Source organism: Nyctereutes procyonoides, unplaced genomic scaffold (genome assembly GCF_905146905.1).
Source record: "Nyctereutes procyonoides isolate TBG_1078 unplaced genomic scaffold, NYPRO_anot_genome, whole genome shotgun sequence".
NCBI classification, from domain to species: domain Eukaryota; kingdom Metazoa; phylum Chordata; class Mammalia; order Carnivora; family Canidae; genus Nyctereutes; species Nyctereutes procyonoides.
Window position 1 is genome coordinate 16563933 of NW_026575121.1, and position 21308 is coordinate 16585240.

The window sequence follows — 21308 nt, forward strand, 5'->3', positions numbered from 1 at the left end:
AAGGGATATAGAATTGGGCACACATTTACATTGGCAAGATTCTGAGAAAAAGTTAGTTTCCCAGACTAGATCTCAGAAGTCATTTAAAGCTATAGTGAAAATTTCAGATAAAATGAAAATCAGTAGAAAATATTACTATTACCCTTCTCATGAATAGGGAAGCTATGTGGGACAGTAGTTAAAGCTGGAAATTTGTTTCTTTTTTTTAAAGATTTATTTATTTATTTATTTATTTATTTATTTATTTATTTATTCATTCATTCATTCATTCATTCATTCATTCATGAGAGACACACAGACAGAGGCAGAGACATAGGCAGAGAGAGAAGCAGGTTCCTTGCAGGGAGCCTAATGTGGGACTTGATCCCTGGACCCTAGGATCACGCCCTGAGCTGAAGGTCAGATGCTCAACTCCTGTGCCACCCAGGAGTCCTGGAAATTTGTTTTTTTACAGTTGTATGACCTTGCACACATAGCTTAATCATGGTAGATTTTAGTTTTCTCATCTATAAAATGATAATGAGAATAGTACCTATGTCAGAGATTAGTTTTGAGAATTACATAAAATAATGCAATGAAGCACATTGAGCATTTCCTGAAACGTATGAAACACTCAAGAAGTTTTAGTTATTATCTCATAATTAATATGATTATGATTGTATCTAAAGAGAAGAGGGCTGGCTGGAGAGTTGTTTTCCATTTTTAGGGCAGTTGAAAGAAGAGAATGTGAATAATCACTGAGTTTACCTATTTGCTCAAAGATCAAAAAAACAACTCACATTGTATATTATGAACCTATCAGATAGCCTAATTTATTTTACCACATAATGAATTTATTAACAGACCTTGTAGAGTGGTATTTTGTTTGGTACTAAGAAATACCAATAGCTCAGTTATATAAATACTATCTTGCACTTGTATTACCTTGAAGATGACCAACTTTAGGGGAAAACATTTTTGCTACTTTCACTTGCCAAATGCCTGACAAATATCCAGGACCCTTTTAGAGAACTGACAAAGTGACAAGCGTTTTCATAATAATACTTAGATGCTTTTTGCCTTTCTTCCCTTTCTTTCTTTAATAAATACACTGTTGGATTTTCCAGAGGCTCTGTGCTGCATAAAATCGCAACAACATCAACTAAGGAGAATCCAGTTTACTTCTACTAAGATATTAAAAGAGCATTGCAAAAGTATTAAACAGTGCAACTCTTCTCAGTAAAGTGTTTTCCTTTGGAAAACAGTTTTTATTTTTGTAAGCATATGCTATTTATGTTACATGTAATGAGTTTGTTACTATTTTAAAATAATTACCTATTTGAAATGGTCTCAGTTGAAATACAGAACTTGAGCAATATTGATAGATATAACCCACATAAACAAAAGCTCTTTGGGGTCCTCAGTATTTTTACAAGTGTAAAATGGTCCCAGAATGAAGAATTTGAGAACTGCCCTTAAAATAAAAGATTTATGGTTGCAGGGACATTTACATATTTTAGAAGCTTCTTAACAGGATAGAGAGCAGAATGCTAACTAGGATCAGAGGTCACAAAGTTTTGGTATATTCATATTATGTGTGAGATACACAAGTGACCTCCTAACATCAGCCTGTGTACTAAAGTAGCTAAATAACTTTCTCTCTCCTGGTCTTTACCTGTCTTTGGTGCTATCATGGACCCTAGAACCTGCCCGTTTCTGTGTGTACATTTGTTACCCCATTTCTTCATTTAAAAAGCAATGGTTAAGCATTTAGCCACTTCCTTAGTGGAAGTGGAAATTTTAAAAAAGGGAAGATATGGTCTCTGTCTTCATAGAGCTTACAATCTAGAGCAAGAGACACCTGTTAGAAAGTGAATGACTAAATATATGGTTGACAATAATTATAAATGCTAAAATTGGGAAGCTTTTTTATTTTTTATTTTTTTAATTTTTTAAAAAAGATTTTATTTATTTATTCATAGAGACACACAGAGACACAGAGATGAGAGGCAGAGGGAGAAGCAGGCACCATGCAGAGAGCCTGATGCGGGACTCCATTCAGGGTCTCCAGGATCACTCCCTGGGCTGCAGGCGGCGCTAAACCGCTGCACCACGGGGGCTGCCCAGGAAGCTTTTTAAAAGCCAAGTCAATATCATAAGGAATATTATTTACTGTTCTTTTTCCTGTAAGTTACTCAGTCTAGATCTAAAGTTCTGAGTAACCCTTTTTTGGTTAAATAGATATATTGTTATAGTAGCATCCCCTGGGAATCCTCCATTGCCTTATTATATCCTTATGTAATCTTTCCTACAGGATTCTTAGTTTGGCCCTGAGTCTTGCCCTGGCCAATAGAGAATAAGAGAATTGAAAAATACTTATGCCCTGGGATTTCCCCTTTCTTGCTGTTGGGAACTTTTCCACCACATGTGAAAAAGCCAGAGCTGGGCTGCTCACATAGGCCAGAGCTGAAGAAGGCCATCTTATACTGTCCACTCCTAGTTAAATAGCCAGACGATTACAGCAGCATGTGAGATGAAAGCAGAGACCAGCCCAAATTGCTGATCTACAGAAATGTGAGCAAACTCTCTACTTAAAACTAGCGAATTATATATTACATGACTCTTAGGGAAGGCAAGACCATCTTCCACCCCAGGCAGCTAGAATGTAGAGCATGACTTAGGCTGGGTGATAATGACCTAATAATTACCTTCTGGCTAAAATTGCTCAAAAACTTGGTGGGTCCAAACAGTAATCTTTTTATTTGCTCATATAATCTTACAGTCTGGTGACTGGTACCTTTCAATTATGAGAAATTAAAATTGTCATAATTTCTCTTCTTTTCTCTCTCTATCATTTGTCATGTGTTGATGTCCTGGATGGATTCCCTAATTTTCTGTCTTTTCCTCTCCTATTTCCCATTTCTGCTTTTTCTGCCTTTTCTAGTTAAATTTTGGTTTTGGATCTCTAATTTTTTTAAGAGCTATTTTTCTCTTTCTTTTACATTATCCTTTTATTTTTTGTATGTGATACTGGTTCTCTCCTTTACATTTGTAAGAATATTAATAATACCATAATTTGTTATTTCTTCTCATCCTTGCATTACCTTTCTTTCTTTTAAGTTCCTTGGTATGTTTGTCCCTATCTTTTATGTTGAAGGCTTCACTAATATATCTAGTTACCATTTTGTCTATACCTATTTAAGAGTAACCATTGAAAAAAATGATTGGAGGTTCCTAGAGTTTGGGCAAGGATTGTTTGAAAGGTTGATTTTGCTCGAGGATGGTAGGGTGTCCAGGCTTTTCACTGGAGACTTCCACATCAAGATCTGCAGTTATTCCCTCCGTGGAAGCTACGTTTCTCTAGAAAAGTGTCTTCTAGCCACTTGTCCTAATCACTTTATTTTGGGTATTTGGGTAGGAATAAGTTCAGTGATAGAAGTTTGTTCCGTAGCTGGGCAGCAAAAGGAAGCTGGATTGTCCCATTATTCATATTGTTCATAAGCATCTGATACTTTTGCTTCTGTGTATGGAATCCCAGAGTCAGGAACTTCTCTGGTTCAAAATCTCCAGGATACATACCTCCCTTTTCCCCTAGTTGTGGTATAGTAGCCAAACCTAGTGAACATTTGGAAACTTTTAATGTACTTTTAATACAGACTTCAAACAATCTAGCTATCTTCAGCTTTGCACCCACACCCAGGACCTCTGCAGTACCTGGCTGCTGGAGTCCTTGCCATTTCTTAAGTTCCTCAGAGTAAACCAGCCAGCTTCTCCTAAATATTCTCTCCTGCTGGCAGTTGGTTTGACCTTTTGCTGTGAAAATTTATTTGCCACTCCTCAGAGTTCAGTCTTCATATACTTTAGTTTCTCGCTACAAATGTTTCTAGTTTCATTGAAAATAAGAGGAGAATTTTTGTTCCTTGCGTTTATTATTTTGGGAGGATTTTTGAGAGGACAAGGAATGAAATATCTTTTATTTTAAAACCAGTTTTATTAATTGTTTTTTAATTGCCTATTGGATAAGTTTCTGAGCATGGCATATGGGCCCTTCATGATCTGACAGTCCCACCTGCCCAGCCTTCAGAGGTTATATATTTTTATAGGCAATTTAGTCACATGTAGGCTGAGTACCAGATTTACTATTACCATTCGTCTGAGCAATTCATGTGCATTTCTGGCTTGTTTTCTTATTCTTCTGTACCTTTATTAGTCCAGCTGCCTAGAAAGCTCATGAGACTAATACTTTGGCTTATCTTTTTATGAACAGGGATAGGGATAGACAATCTCTCTTCTATATGCTTACAGGACACAACCGGTATAACTACTACAGGTTTTTTGTTTGTTTGTTTTTTCAAACTTTTTTTTTTTTTTAATTTATGATAGTCACACACAGAGAGAGAGAGAGGCAGAGACACAGGCAGAGGGAGAAGCAGGCTCCATGCACTGGGAGCCCGACTTGGGATTCGATCCCGGGTCTCCAGGATCGCGCCCTGGGCCAAAGTCAGGCGCCAAACCGCTGCGCCACCCAGGGATCCCCTGTTTGTTTGTTTTTTCAACTACAGGTTTTGAAATTATGTTTCCTTAAATGTCTCCCCAGCTAGGCTGAAATTGTTGAGGGCAGGGATGTAACTAATCATTTTTATATTCCTAATGTCTAACATATTGTTTATTGTTCATTTAATTTTATTTTAGATTTCTTTTTTTAATTAAGGTGAAATTGTTATATAACATTATACAATTGACCCTTGAACAACTCGGGTTGGAACTACATGAGCCCACCTACTTGTGAATTTTTTTCAGTAAATATATTGGAACATTTTTTGGAGATTTGTGACAACTTAAAAAAAACTTGCAGATGGAACTTTAGCCTAGATAACAAAAAATAATTAAGAAAAAGTTAGCTATTGTTGTAAGAATACAGTATATAATACTTATGGATAAAATAGATAGTTGGCCATTCATATTATTATTATTTTTAATTTTTTAATTTTTTATTTTTTTAATAAATTAATTTTTTATTGGTGTTCAATTTACCAACATACAGAATAACACCCAGTGCTCATCCTGTCAAGTGTCCCCCTCAGTGCCCGTCACCCACTCACCCCCACCCCCCCGGCCATTTATATTATTGGTAAGGCCTTCAGTCAATGCTAAGCTAATAGTAGTTAGATTTTTGGTGAGTCAAAAGTTATTCATGGATTTTGTTATCTTAACTCCCACATTGTTCAAAGGTAAACTGTATAAGTTTCAGGTGTACAACATAATTTGATATCTCTATGAAGGACAAGGTGATTACCACTAAGATCTAGTTACTATTTGTTACCATAAAATTGACACCCTTCACCCATTTTGCTCAGCCCCCACATCCTTCTCTCTGCTAACTACCAGTCTGTTTTTTGTATCAATGGGTTTGTTTTTGTCTTGTTTGTTCATTTGTTTTGTTTTGTTTTGTTTTCAATTACAAATATGAGTGAAATCTTATAATATTTGTCTTCCTCTCTGTCTTATTTTAGCACAATACTGTCAAGGTTCTTCCATGTTTTTGTAAATGGCAATATTTCATTTTTTATGACTGAGTACTGTTCCATTTAATATATATTAATATATATGTTATATACTAATATATGTATTATATACACACACACTAATACAGACCATATCTTCCTTATCCATTCATTCATCAGTGGACATTTGGGTTGTTCCATTTCTTGGCTATTTATAAATAATTCTGCAATAAACATAGGGGTACATATATCATTTTGAATTAGCATCTTTATATTCTTCTGATAAATACCCAGGAATGGAATAGCTAGATCAATTGGTATTTCTGTTCTTAATTGCTTGAGAAAATTTTATACTATTTTCCATAGTGGCTGCACCAGTTTACACTCCCATCAGCAGTGTTTAATGGTTTCCTTTTCTCTACATTCTCACCAACACTTGTTATTTCCCATGTTTGGATAATAGCCATTCTAACTGGCATGAGGTATGATCTTACCGTGCTTTTGATTTGTATTTCCCTAATAGTTACTAATGTTGCGTATCTTTTCATGTGCCTTTTGGCCATCTGTATGTGTTTTTTGGAAAAAAAAAATCTGTTCTGATCCTCTGCCCTTGTATTTTGTTATTAAGTTGTATGAGTTCTTTATATATTTTGAATATTATTCCTTGTGAGATGCATGATTTGTAAAAATCTCCTCCCATTCAGTAGGTTGACTTTTCATTTTGATGATGGTTTCTTTCACCATGCAGAAGCTTTTTAGTTTGATGTAATCTCATTTATTGATTTTTGGTTTTGTTTTCCTTACCTTTGGAGTCAGATGCACAAAAATACTGCTAAGACTAATGTTGAAAAACTTACCTCCTTTTCTTCTAGGAATTTTATGGTTTCAGGCCTGATGTTCAAATCTTTAACCTACTTTGAGTTAATTTTTATCTATGCTGTAAGACAATGGTCTAGTTTCATTCATTTTCATGTATCTATTCAGTTTTTTCCATCACACTAATTAAAGAGACAGTCCTTTCTCCATTGTATACTCTAGATCCTTTAAGTTAAATTGTTCATATATGTGTAGGTTTTATTCTGAGCTCTCAGTTCTGTTCCATTCATCATTATGTCTATTTTTATGTTAATCTTGTACTGTTTTGATTACTATAGCTTTGTAGTATAGTTTAAAATTAGGAGGCATGATATGTTCAATTGTGTTCTTCTCAAGATTGCTTTTGCTTTTTGGGATCTTTTGTAGTTATGTACACATTTCAGAATTGTCCAAGTTCTGTGAAAAATGCCATTGGAATTTTGCAGAGATTGCATTGGATCTGTACATTGCTTTGAGTAGTATGAATATTTTAACAATATTAATTTATTTACTATATGAGCGTTGACTACTTTACCATTGATTTGTGTCATCTTCAATTTTTTCATCACTGTTTTAGCTTTTCAGCATACAGATCTTTTACCTTCTTGGTTAAAATTACTTCAATATATTTTATTCTTTTTGATGGAATTGTGAATGAGATTATTTTCTTAATTTGTCATTCTGATAATTTGTTACTAGTGTATATAAACACCACAGATTTCTGTATGTTGATTTTATTTCTTGCTACTTTACTGAATTTATTTATTAGCTCTAAGAGTTTTTTTTGTGGGGTATTTTGGATTTTTTATCTATAATATCTTGTCATCTGCAAAGTGACAATTTTACTTTCTTTTTAATTTGAATGCCTTTTATTTATTTTTCTTGCCTAATTGCTAGGGCTCGGACTTCCAATACTATGTTTGGTTAAAGTAGGCACCCTTGCCTTATTTCTGATTTTAAAGGAAAGACTTTTAGCTTTTTACCATTGGGGATGTTAGTTACAGATTTATGATATATGACCTTTATTGTGCTTAGGTATATTTCCTTTGTACCCATTTTATTGAGAGTTTTTTTTATCATAATGGATATTCAATTTTTTAGATGATTTTTGTGCATCTCTTAAGATAGTTATATGATTTTTGTCCTTTATTTTGTTAAGGTGGGTGTATTACATTGATTTGCAGATGTTAAATCATCCTTATATCCCTGGAATAAATTCTGTACACTTGATCATGGTATATGATTCCTTTAATATATTGTTAAATTTGGTTTGCTAGTATTTTATTGGAAGTCTTTACATCTATGTTCATCAGTGATATTGGGCTGTATTGTGTGTGTGTGTGTGTGTGTGTGTGTGTTTATGTGTATGGTGTCCTTATCTGGTTTTGGTATACAGGTGATGCTGGCCTCATAAAGTAAATTTGGAAGTGTTTCCTCTTCTTTAGTTTTTTGGAAGAGTTTGAAAAGGATAGGCATTGAATCTAATTGAATGTTTGGTAGAATTCACCAGTGAATCCCTCTGGTCCTGGACTTCTTTTGTGTAGAGGTTTTTGTTTTTGTTTTTGTTTTTTAAGATTATTTATTTATTTGGTAGATGGGGAGCAGAGGGAGAGGGAGAAGTAGACCCCCCTGAGCAGGGAGACCGAAGTGGGGCTTGATCTAAGACCCTGGGATAATGACCTGACCTGAAGGCAGATGCTTAACTGAGCACTTAGACACCCCTATTCAGAGGTTTTTGGTTACTGATTCAATCTCCTTAGTAGTAATTAGTGTATTCAGATATTCTCTATCTTCCAAATTCAGTCTTATAAGATTATACATTCCTAGGGATTTATTTGTTTCTTGTAGGTTCCTTATTTCTTGTAGATTGTCGATATAAAATTGTTCATAGTAGTCTCTTATGATCCTTTGTATTTTTTTAGTGTCAGTTGTAATTTATTCCCTTTCATTTCTGATTTTATTTATTACAGCCCTTTCTTTTTTCTTGGTGAGTCTGGCTAAAGGTTTATGAATTTTGAAAAATTTTTCAAGGAGCCAGTTCTTAGTTTCATAGATCTTTTCAATTTTTTTAGTTTCCATTTCACTTATTTCTGCTTTGATGTTTACTATTTCCTTTTTTTCTACTGACCTTGGGCTTCATTTATAATTTTTTTTCTAGTTCCTTTAGATGTAAAGTTAGGTGTTTATTGAGATTCTTTTGGTTTTTCAAGGTAAGCTTGTATTGCTGTGATCTTCCCTCTTATAACTACTTTTGCTGCATCTCAAAGATTTTTTTATGTATGTTTTACTTCTATTTTCATTTGTCTCTAGGGATGTTTTTATTTCTTCTTTGATTCTTTGATGACCCACTGGTTGTTTATTAGCATGTTGTTTAATATCTGCATATTTGTGACTTTTCCAGTTTTTTTTCTGTTATTGCTCTCCAGTTTCAAACCATTGTAATCTGGAAAGATACTCGATGTAATTTTAGTTTTCTTAAATTTATTGAGATTTGTTTTGTGGCCTAAGAGATGATCTGTCCTGGAGAATGTTCCATGTATGCTCTAGAAGAACGTATACACACTGCTTTTAGATGACGTATTCTGTGTATATCTCTTAAGTCTATCTGGTCTCATCTATTTAAAGCTGATGTTTCCTTATTGATTTCCTGTTTGGGTAGTCTAGGCATTGATATAGGTGGGATATTAAAGTCCCCTGATATTATGTTGCTCTCAATTTCTCCCTTTATTCCTGTTATTATTTGCTATATGTGTTTAGGTGCTCCTATATTGGGTGTGTAAATATTTATAAATGATACATTTTCTTGCTAGATTGATACCTTTATATTTATGTAATGCCCATCTTTGTCTTTTATTACAATCTTTGTTTTGAAGTCTATTTTATCTTATATAAATATAGCAACCTCAGCTTTCTTTGGTTTCCTTTCGCATGAAACATCTTTTTCCATCTCTTTATCTTTAATGTGTGTCCTTACATCTGATGTGAGTTTCTAATAGGCAGTATATAGATGGGTCTGTCTCTATACTTCATCTACTCTGTGACTTTTGATTATCCATCTCCTGTGGTGGGCCATGTCTGTGGCATAGATATGGGGAGGACTAGTGCCTAGTTGTGATGCATGGCCATATCTTCTACATAGCAGTGTGTAGGCGGTGTCCTACCTGGCCACAACACATGGTCATGCTGGGGTATGGTGGGTGGGTAGGGCTGACACCTAGCCTGGCCATGAAGCACAACTCTGCCAAGATGCAGATTGGACTGGGCTGATGCCTGGCCTGGCCTGGCCCTGACATGCAGATATATTGCAAAGGGTGGGTAGCATTCTTAGCTGAGTATGTTCATCAACTCTAGCAGGTTAGAGGGATTGTTCCAAAATAATGCCCTCTGGTGCTGACGTTAGCAAAGTAGGGTGCGGTGGCAAATATGGTGCCCATCAGTATCCCAGTCTTTGGGGAATGTCTCAATATTTCCCACTTCTCCAGAAGGCGCTTTAAGATTAGTTAGTCATTGCCCTTCATATATGATCTAGAAGTTTTTCAAATTGGTGTTTTAGGCTATATCCTGTGGTGGGTGAGTTTGCATAGGAGCCCCTAAGAGCTTGTTCTGCCTGTTTTGCAGTTCTGTGGTGGGTGAGTTTGCATAGGAGCCCCTAAGAGCTTGTTCTGCCTGTTTTGCAGTTCTGTGGTTGCCTAGATGTAATCTTTGTTGGTTTTCAAAGCCTAATATTTAGAGTACTTGTCTTTCTGGTGCGGGATTTAAAGGATTGCTGCCTGGTGTGGAGCTCAAGCCTCTCTCTCCTTAGGGAAAGTTTCATATTTTTTTATTACCCTGAAAAGTTCCATGTTTTTGAGAGATCCATTCCAATTGTGAATCACTGTACCAGGCATTAGATTCTTTTGGTGAGATGGCGTCTTTGCCTCTCCTGCTCATCTCTGTGCTGTCCTTATTGTTCTTTGTTGTAGAAGCTTTGTTCATTGAGTTTTTTGCTCTTTGTCAGAGGAAATTATTCCATATGTAGTTGATATTTGTTATACCTGTGGGAAGGAGTGAGTTCAGGATCTTCCTATGCTACTATCTTTAACCCCTTTCCTGGCATATGGTTTTAATGTGTGTCTAATTAATTAAAACTTTGAAAATTTACCTCGGTTTTCCTCTCTTGGAAGGTGCAGTTCTACTATGGTATGGATATTATCCATCAAATTAACAGTGATTATCAGGAATTTCTATGGAATTGTAGAATTCAAGGATTGGATTCATTTGATCAGAATTGGATTAGCACCTACAGCTATGAATGATTACTATGTGCCAAGCACAGGACTAAGCAGTTTACATGCATTGCTTTTTGCAGTATTCAGTTTAAATGTATTTTTGGATAACTTTCAACTAGTCTTATAATGTTTTAATTTGTGAGTAAAAATATTAATAAGGCTACTTAATTCTCTTGTGGCATTATAATGTGAATTTTTAAGTGAAGTACAGTAGCCAAAGTTTAGAATTACAAGTTCTTATTCTGTAATTTTTCATAGGCTTAATTGCTATTGGTTTTAGTTGACTGAAAGCTCTTGAGGGCATATATTATAGCATTAAATATATTTATATATATCCAGTACATATTACTGTATCTCCAGCACCTGTGACAGTGCCTAGCACATGGCGGAACTCAACAAATATCTTTGAATGAATGAATTAATAAATGACATAAAATGTGGTCTTTGCATAACTCAGAATGTAGGCTTATAGAGCTATAAATTTCAGAGCTGAAGTGGTAGGGAAAAGCCCATGGAGAGGATGGGACTTTAGATGATGTTTAAAGATTGTACAGGTTGGAGAGGTTAAGAGAGTAAGGACTTATTCTCAGGATTCTTGAAGCTGATCTAATACTGAAAGACCCCATCATCCCCTAATATATCACTTGCTGGTATGAAAGAGAGCTTTATTTTCCTCATAGAGCATTTCATTCACTTTAAGGAATTGTGTCTTTAAATTGCAGAAAAAAAAATTCTTTGGGAGGAGTGACACATTTGCACATTAAAAGTTATTGCCTCGGAGGAGGGGCAAGATGGCGGAAGAGTAGGGTCCCCAAGTCACCTGTCCCCACCAAGTTACCTAGATAACCTTCAAATCATCCTGAAAATCTATGAATTCGGCCTGAGATGTAAAGAGAGACCAGCTGGAACGCTGCAGTGAGAAGAGTTCGCGCTTCTATCAAGGTAGGAAGACGGGGAAAAAGAAATAAAGGAACAAAAGGCCTCCGAGGGGGAGGGGCCCCGCGAGGAGCCGGGCTGAGGCCGGGGCGAGTGTCCCCAGGACAGGAGAGCCCCGTCCCGGAGGAGCAGGAGCTGCACCAACCTTCCCGGGCGGGCGGAAAGGGGCTCGCAGGGAGTTGGAGCAGGACCCAGGAGGGCGGGGATGCCCTCGGGCTCCCGGGGACACTAACAGACACCTGCGCCCCGGGGAGAGCCCACACCGGCCGAGCTCCCTAAGGGCTGCAGCGCGCACGGCGGGGCCGGAGCAGCTCGGAGGGGCTCGGGCGGCGGCTCCGCGGAGGGGGCTGCGGGGCGGGAGCGCGAATCCCACAGCGCAGGCCCCGGAGCACAGGGCGCCGGGACACAGCCCAGGATCCGGCCTCCCCCGGGACAGGCAGAGGCCGGGAGGGCCCAGGACAGCGAGGACGCTCCTGCCCCGAGCTGAGCAGATCAGCGGCCCCGCCCCGGAGCCTCCAGGCCCTGCAGACGAGATCGAGAGCACCCGTAGTTCCTGCGGAGGCTGAATCCAGGCTTCCAGAGTTGCCATAGCAACTGCGGCTGTTCCTCCTGGGGCCTCACGGGGTAAACAACCCCCGCTGAGCCCTGCAGCAGGCAGGGGCAGAGCAGCTCCCCCAAGTGCTAACACCTGAAAATCAGCACAGCAGGCCCCTCCCCCAGAAGACCAGCTGGACGGACCAGTTCCAGGGGAAGTCAAGGGACTTAAAGTCTACAGATTCAGAAGATACTCCCCCGTGGTTTTTGTTTTTTTTCTTTTTTCTTTTCTTTTTGATTTCTGATTGCTTCCCCCACCCCCCCTTTTTTTCACATTTCTTTCTTTCTCTTTTTCTTCTCTTTTTTTCCTTTTTCTTTTTTCTTTTTTCTCTTTCTCTTTCCTTTTCTTCTCTCTCTTTCTCTCCTTTTCCCAATACAACTTGTTTTTGGCCACTCTGCACTGAGCAAAATGACTAGAAGGAAAACCTCACCTCAAAAGAAAGAATCAGAAACAGCCCTCTCTCCCACAGAGTTACAAAATCTGGATTACAATTCAATGTCAGAAAGCCAATTCAGAAGCACTATTATACAGCTACTGGTGGCTCTAGAAAAAAGCATTAAGGACTCACGAGACTTCATGACTGCAGAATTTAGATCCAATCAGGCAGAAATGAAAAATCAATTGAATGAGATGCAATCCAAACTAGAAGTCCTAACGACGAGGGTTAACGAGGTGGAAGAACGAGTGAGTGACATAGAAGACAAGTTAATGGCAAAGAGGGAAACTGAGGAAAAAAGAGACAGACAATTAAAGGACCATGAAGACAGATTAAGGGAAATAAATGACAGCCTAAGGAAGAAAAACCTACATTTAATTGGGGTTCCCGAGGGCGCCGAAAGGGACAGAGGGCCAGAATATGTATTTGAACAAATCCTAGCTGAAAACTTTCCCAATCTGGGAAGGGAAACAGGCATTCAGATCCAGGAAATAGAGAGATCCCCCCTAAAATCAATAAAAACCGTTCAACACCTCGACATCTAATAGTGAAGCTTGCAAATTCCAAAGATAAAGAGAAGATCCTTAAAGCAGCAAGAGACAAGAAGTCCCTGACTTTCATGGGGAGGAATATTAGGGTAACAGCAGACCTCTCCACAGAGACCTGGCAGGCCAGAAAGGGCTGGTAGGATATATTCAGGGTCCTAAATGAGAAGAACATGCAACCAAGAATACTTTATCCAGCAAGGCTCTCATTCAAAATGGAAGGAGAGATAAAGAGCTTCCAAGACAGGCAGGAACTGAAAGAATATGTGACCTCCAAACCAGCTCTGCAAGAAATTTTAAGGGGGACTCCTAAAATTACCCTTTAAGAAGAAGTTCAGTGGAACAATCCACAAAAACAAGGACTAAATAGATATCATGATGACACTAAACTCATATCTGTCAATAGTAACTCTGAACGTGAACGGGCTTAATGACCCCATCAAAAGGCGCAGGGTTTCAGACTGGATAAAAAAGCAGGACCCATCTATTTGCTGTCTACAAGAGACTCATTTGAGACAGAAGGACACCTACAACCTGAAAATAAAAGGTTGGAGAACCATTTACCATTCAAATGGTTCTCAAAAGAAAGCAGGGGTAGCCATCCTTATATCAGATAAACTAAAATTTACCCCGAAGACAGTAGTGAGAGACGAAGAGGGACACTATATCATACTTAAAGGATCTATCCAACAAGAGGACTTAACAATCCTCAATATATATGCCCCGAATGTGGGAGCTGCCAAATACTTAAACAATTATTAACCAAAGTGAAGAAATACTTAGATAATAATACACTTATACTTGGTGACTTCAATCTAGCTCTTTCTACCCTCGATAGGTCTTCTAAGCACAACATCTCCAAAGAAACGAGAGCTTTAAATGATACACTGGACCAGATAGATTTCACAGATATCTACAGAACTTTACATCCAAACTCAACTAAATACACATTCTTCTCAAGTGCACATGGAACTTTCTCCAGAATAGACCACATACTGGGTCACAAATCGGGTCTGAACCGATACCAAAAGATTGGGATCGTCCCCTGCATATTCTCAGACCATAACGCCTTGAAATTAGAACTCAATCACAAGAAGAAGTTTGGAAGGACCTCAAACACGTGGAGGTTAAGGACCATCCTGCTAAAAGATAAAAGGGTCAACCAGGAAATTAAGGAAGAATTAAAAAGATTCATGGAAACTAATGAGAATGAAGATACAACTGTTCAAAATCTTTGGGATGCAGCAAAAGCAGTCCTGAGGGGGAAATACATCGCAATACAAGCATCCATTCAAAAACTGGAAAGAACTCAAATACAAAAGCTAACCTTACACATAAAGGAGCTAGAGAAGAAGCAGCAAATCGACCCGACGCCCAGCAGAAGAAGAGAGTTAATTAAAATTCGAGCAGAACTCAACGAAATTGAGACCAGAAGAACTGTGGAACAGATCAATAGAACCAGGAGTTGGTTCTTTGAAAGCATTAATAAGATAGATAAACCATTAGCCAACCTTATTAAAAAGAAGAGAGAGAAGACTCAAATTAATAAAATCATGAATGAGAAAGGAGAGATCACTACCAACACCAAGGAAATACAAACGATTTTAAAAACATATTATGAACAGCTCTACGCCAATATATTAGGCAATCTAGAAGAAATGGACGCATTCCTGGAAAGCCACAAACTACCAAAACTGGAGCAGGAAGAAATAGAAAAACCTGAACAGGCCAATAACCAGGGAGGAAATTGAAGAAGTCATCAAAAACCTCCCAAGACACAAGAGTCCAGGGCCAGATGGCTTCCCAGGGGAATTCTATCAAATGTTTAAAGAAGAAATCATACCTATTCTACTAAAGCTGTTTGGAAAGATAGAAAGAGATGGAGTACTTCCAAATTCATTCTATGAGGCCAGCATCACCTTAATTCCAAAACCAGACAAAGACCCCACCAAAAAGGAGAATTACAGACCAATATCCCTGATGAACATGGATGCAAAAATTCTCCACAAGATACTAGCCAATAGGATCCAACAACACATTAAGAAAATTATTCACCATGACCAAGTAGGATTTATCCCCGGGACACAAGGCTGGTTCAACACTCGTAAAACAATCAATGTGATTCATTATATCAGCAAGAGAAAAACCAAGAACCATATGATCCTCTCATTAGATGCAGAGAAAGCATTTGACAAAATACAGCATCCATTCCTGATCAAAACTCTTCAGAGTGTAGGGATAGAGGGAACTTTCCTCGACATCTTAAAAGTCATCTACGAAAAGCCCACAGCAAATATCATTCTCAATGGGGAAGCACTGGGAGCGTTTCCCCTAAGATCAGGAACAAGACAGGGATGTCCACTCTCACCACTGCTATTCAACATAGTATTGGAAGTCCTAGCCTCAGCAATCAGACAACAAAAAGACATTAAAGGCATTCAAATTGGCAAAGAAGAAGTCAAACTCTCCCTCTTCGCCGATGACATGATACTCTACATAGAAAACCCAAAAGCCTCCACCCCAAGATTGCTAGAACTCATACAGCAATTTGGTAGCGTGGCAGGATACAAAATCAATGCCCAGAAATCAATGGCATTCCTATACACTAACAATGAGACTGAAGAAAGAGAAATTAAGGAGTCAATCCCATTTACAATTGCATCCAAAAGCATAAGATACCTAGGAATAAACCTAACCAAAGAAGTAAAGGATCTATACCCTAAAAACTATAGAACACTTCTGAAAGAAATTGAGGAAGACACAAAGAGATGGAAAAATATTCCATGCTCATGGATTGGCAGAATTAATATTGTGAAGATGTCAATGTTACCCAGGGCAATTTACACGTTTAATGCAATCCCTATCAAAATACCATGGACTTTCTTCAGAGACTTAGAACAAATTATTTTAAGATTTGTGTGGAATCAGAAAAGACCCCGAATAGCCAGGGGAATTTTAAAAAAGAAAACCATATCTGGGGGCATCACAATGCCAGATTTCAGGTTATACTACAAAGCTGTGGTCATCAAGACAGTGTGGTACTGGCACAAAAACAGACACATAGATCAATGGAACAGAATAGAGAACCCAGAAGTGGACCCTGAACTTTATGGTCAACTAATATTCGATAAAGGAGGAAAGACGATCCACTGGAAGAAAGACAGTCTCTTCAATAAATGGTGCTGGGAAAACTGGACATCCACATGCAGAAGAATAAAACTAGACCACTCTCTTGCACCATACACAAAGATAAACTCAAAATGGATGAAAGATCTAAATGTGAGACAAGATTCCATCAAAATCCTAGAGGAGAACACAGGCAACACCCTTTTTGAACTTGGCCACAGTAACTTCTTGCAAGATACATCCACGAAGGCAAAAGAAACAAAAGCAAAAATGAACTATTGGGACTTCATCAAGATAAGAAGCTTTTGCACAGCAAAGGATACAGTCAACAAAACTCAAAGACAACCTACAGAATGGGAGAAGATATTTGCAAATGACGTATCAGATAAAGGGCTAGTTTCCAAAATCTATAAAGAACTTATTAAACTCAACACCAAAGAAACAAACAATCCAATCATGAAATGGGCAAAAGACATGAAGAGAAATCTCACAGAGGAAGACATAGACATGGCCAACATGCACATGAGAAAATGCTCTGCATCACTTGCCATCAGGGAAATACAAATCAAAACCACAATGAGATACCACCTCACACCAGTGAGAATGGGGAAAATTAACAAGGCAGGAAACCACAAATGTTGGAGAGGATGTGGAGAAAAGGGAACCCTCTTACACTGTTGGTGGGAATGTGAACTGGTGCAGCCACTCTGGAAAACTGTGTGGAGGGTCCTCAAAGAGTTAAAAATAGACCTGCCCTACGACCCAGCAATTGCACTGTTAGGGATTTACCCCAAAGATTCAGATGCAATGAAACGCCGGGACACCTGCACCCCGATGTTTCTAGCGGCCATGTCCACAATAGCCAAACTGTGGAAGGAGCCTCGGTGCCCATCGAAAGATGAATGGATAAAGAAGATGTGGTTTATGTATACAATGGAATATTACTCAGCCATTAGAAACGACAAATACCCACCATTTGCTTCAACGTGGATGGAACTGGAGGGTATTATGGTGAGTGAAGTAAGTCAATCGGAGAAGGACAAAGTGATGTTCTCATTCATTTGGGGAATATGAATAATAGTGAAAGGGAATATAAGGGAAGGGAGAAGAAATGTGTGGGAAATATCAGAAAGGGAGACAGAACATAAAGACTTCTAACTCTGGGAAATGAACTAGGGGTGGTGGAGGGGGAGGAGGGCGGGGGGTGGGGGTGAATGGGTGATGGGCACTGAGGGGGACACTTGACGGGATGAGCACTGGGTGTTATTCTGTATGTTGGTAAATTGAACACCAATAAAAATTAATTTATTAAAAAAAAAGTTATTGCCTCCTTAGTGCAGATAGTGTATTCTAAGCTAAGCAGGCAGTTCAAATTGGTCTGTACTAATTTGGCTCATGGTGGGAAAGGAGGAAGATTCCATTATGGGTTGAGTGGGAGGTACCTTGGGACAGCTTCCCTGAGGCACTTCTGCCTTAGTGTACATAGTGGGGCCACTGAGAAGGCCAAGGAAAGTACAGAAACAGAGAGGTGAGGCATTAAAGACTTAGTACTCTCTTACAGAGGGCTATTACCCATACCTATAACTTTCTTCCTCTTCTTTTAAAAGATTTTATTTATTTATTTGAGAGAGAGCATAGGCAGGAGGAAGGAGAAGGGAGGGGAGTGGGAGAAGCAGGGGACGGAAGAGAGAGAAACAGACTCCCTGTTGAGCAAGGAGCCTGACTAGGGCTTGATCCGAGGACCCTGGGATCTGAAGGCAGACATTTAACAGACTGAGCCACCCAGATTCCCTCCATCAACTTCCTTTAAAAAAGATACTGGTGATTTATTTCTTTAATCAAAGTGCAATGATTGAAATTTGGGGATTATTCTGCAAGTTAGCATTTTTGAGGGACCATTCATTTCTGAAAATAGATGGGAAGATCTTATAGTTCTAGAAATACATTTCTCCAGAATGATACTTATTTCTAATTAATGAAACAAAGCAAAAATTTCAATCTAATTATCATGGAAGACATGGTAAGTTTGACTCATCCTTTAAAATGTAGCCAATGGCAGAAGGTAGATTCCATGGTTAATTCATCATTGTTTTCCCAGGTGTTTAGTCCAGGGTATGGCATGTTATAAGTTCTTAAAAATATTTATAAATGAATGAACAGAATTGTATCTATAGTGAGAATCTCCAGTATAATGAATGTTTCATTTTTTAAAAAGATTTTATTTATTTGAGAGAGAGCATGAGCAGGGGGAGGAGAGGGAAAAACAGACTTCCCGCTGAGTGAGGAGCCTGATGCGGAGCTCTGTCCCATAACCCTGGGATCATGACCTGAGCTGAAGGCAAACACTTAACTGACTGAGCCACCCAGGCACCCCTCATTTTGTGAATTTGAATAATTTATTGTGTTTGTGAGTGACTTGGCATTCTAAAGCATTTCTATACTCTGATCCCAATATGGAAACACATAGGAAACATTGCAGACCCATTGACAGAAATGGAAGCCAATGGAAATATTTTTGAAAACTAAAGAAATCCAAAACAGAAAATTCATTGATCAGAAAATGTGGTAATTCCAATAATCAAACTGGGAAATAAAAAAATGTATTATCTATTATAGTGGTTTGTAAATATGCATCTATGCCTATATCTGTATATGTCTCTATCTCTGATTCCTGGCACAGAGCTCCTAACCCTTACAGTTACTTGAGTAATAAGAGTATTAGGAACATTTTTCTTCCATTATTTGGTCTTTGAACCTGTTCCTGATCTAAATCCCTGTTTCCAGATCCCTTGGAATTCTGTGAGTGTTAGGAATGTCTTTCGTTCTAATGAGGTCTCTTGGTGGGTTTCTGGATAGCTTTAGGATGGGGGCTAGTTACTAGAAAGATCAAGTCATGATTAGAAGATTGGAACTTTAAGCCACACCATTCCATCCTCTGGGAAGGGGAGGGGGCTGGAGATTAAGTTAATGATCTGTCATGCCTGTGTAATGAAGCTCTCATAAAACCCCCCAAAGTATGGGATTCAGAAAACTTCCTGGTTGGTGAACACATCTGTGTACTGGGAGACTTAGCCACCTCAATTCCACAGGAACAGAAGAAACTCCTGCACTTTGGGCCCTTCCAGATCTTGCTTAGTGTTTTTCTTCATCTGGTAATTCATCTATATCCTTTATCATATTTTATCTTATGAACTATAAATGTGTTTCTCAATTGCATGAGCTGTTCTAACAAATGATCAAATCCAGGGAAAGGGTCATAGGAGCCCCTGATTTGTAGATATTTTGGGCAGAAATTGTGGTTAACCTGGGGACCTACTTGGGATTGGCATGTGAACTGGGGAGCTGTCTGTGGGACTGAGCTCTTGACCTGTATGGTCTGTACTACCTCTAGGTAGTGCCAGAAATGAATTAAATTGTAGGACACCCTGTTGATATTACAGAGGATTGCTTGGTGTAGGGAAAAAACCCTACACATTTGATGTCATTATTGGCTGTGAGTAAAGGACAAACATGGTGTTTTTCTTATAAACAAATGAACAAAATACAAAACCACCTGAATATAGTTAGGAGATCATGTATTTCTAAAGCTATCCTGGTTTACCATTGGTCTGAGGTTTTTCACTTAATATCTTTCCTTTCTGTTATCAATAACTTCTAACAAATTAAGCAACCACAACTCCACATATTGTGCATAATTTACTGTGTGATAACATAGGCTGCTACTGTTAGTTATTAATACTGTGTTGAAGCATGGTAACAAGTGCTATTCCCAGAATGAGTTTGTCATGTGCTTTTCCTGTGAAATGAGCCTGTGTCTGACCATAGGTCTGGGAAGGTGAGACTGCGCTTGCTGACTTTCTGAGTGTGTGAGGGCGGAGCTGTTGGGTAAGGGCCTACCAACAGGCAACCTCTTCCTAAATGTTTTTCTTTTAATTTGTGATTAGATATTTTTTAATCTCTGGAAAATGGTATTATGTATCTGGAGAGACAGAAGAGGATATGCCCCTGTAGACCTGAAAATAAATGGATTTGAGGAAATAAAAAGGAAAAAAGGATAGTTAGGAAAGCAGCAAGCTGTTGAGGAAACTGTGAGCCAGATACTATCATAAAGACTTGAAATGCTGCAGGAGAGGTATGTTCGTTCTTCGTTCTTTCTTTCTTTCTTTCTTTCTTTCTTTCTTCTTTCTTTCTTTCTTTCTTCCTTCCTTCCTTCCTTAATTTTATAGCTCTCTTCATTCTGAAAGGTCATAGCAATAAGGGAGATGAAGGGTTATTCTTTATGATCTCTAGTAATTTAAAGTACTGTAAACAAATAATCCTGGGGATGAGGAAATGTTTATTAGCCTTAGGAGACTTAGCAAGAGTTTAGTTAATATATTGATACACCAGGTGGTTGAAATTAGAAGACAAAGATCAGTCCTCTGGAAGCATTAATATCTGCACAGAACACTAAGCATGAATTTCTTATTATGATAGTACATGATGTCTTCTTAAGAATAAGAAGTACTGTCTTTCAGATAGATGCCTGACCAACATAGGAAATAATCAAACAGTGAACACGGTATACCTGCACACAGACACAGGAATTCAAGGAGACTAGAGAAGCAGTTGGGAAATCTGTAAAAGGAACTTGCATAGAACAGTTGTTAGCAAGCCTCCTATTTCATGTATGCTTTTGACTTGAATTATAATCTCTTATTCTAGAAAAAACATCTTCCTCAAATGAGAAGTATACATTCTCTTAGATCTTAACTAAAATTATTATATAAGTACAAATTTCATTTCCCTTGAGATCTACATTGGAAGTGTACCTCTAACCATATGTAGGAACCTTTATAGAATATTGGAGAAACTCTTGGTATGCTGTTACTCAATGAGGAAAAAATTTCCCCTGCTCCCTTCAAAAGGGAACAAGCATTTTTAGATAAACATCCAGAGAGAGTGATTGGCTTGTGATCACACTGAACCTGGGAATCAAGATGGGGTAAGGGCTCAAACCAGACAACCTAAAGATCTAGGTGTTCCAAATTGCCCCAACATATTGAAATCCCCACACATGTCGGT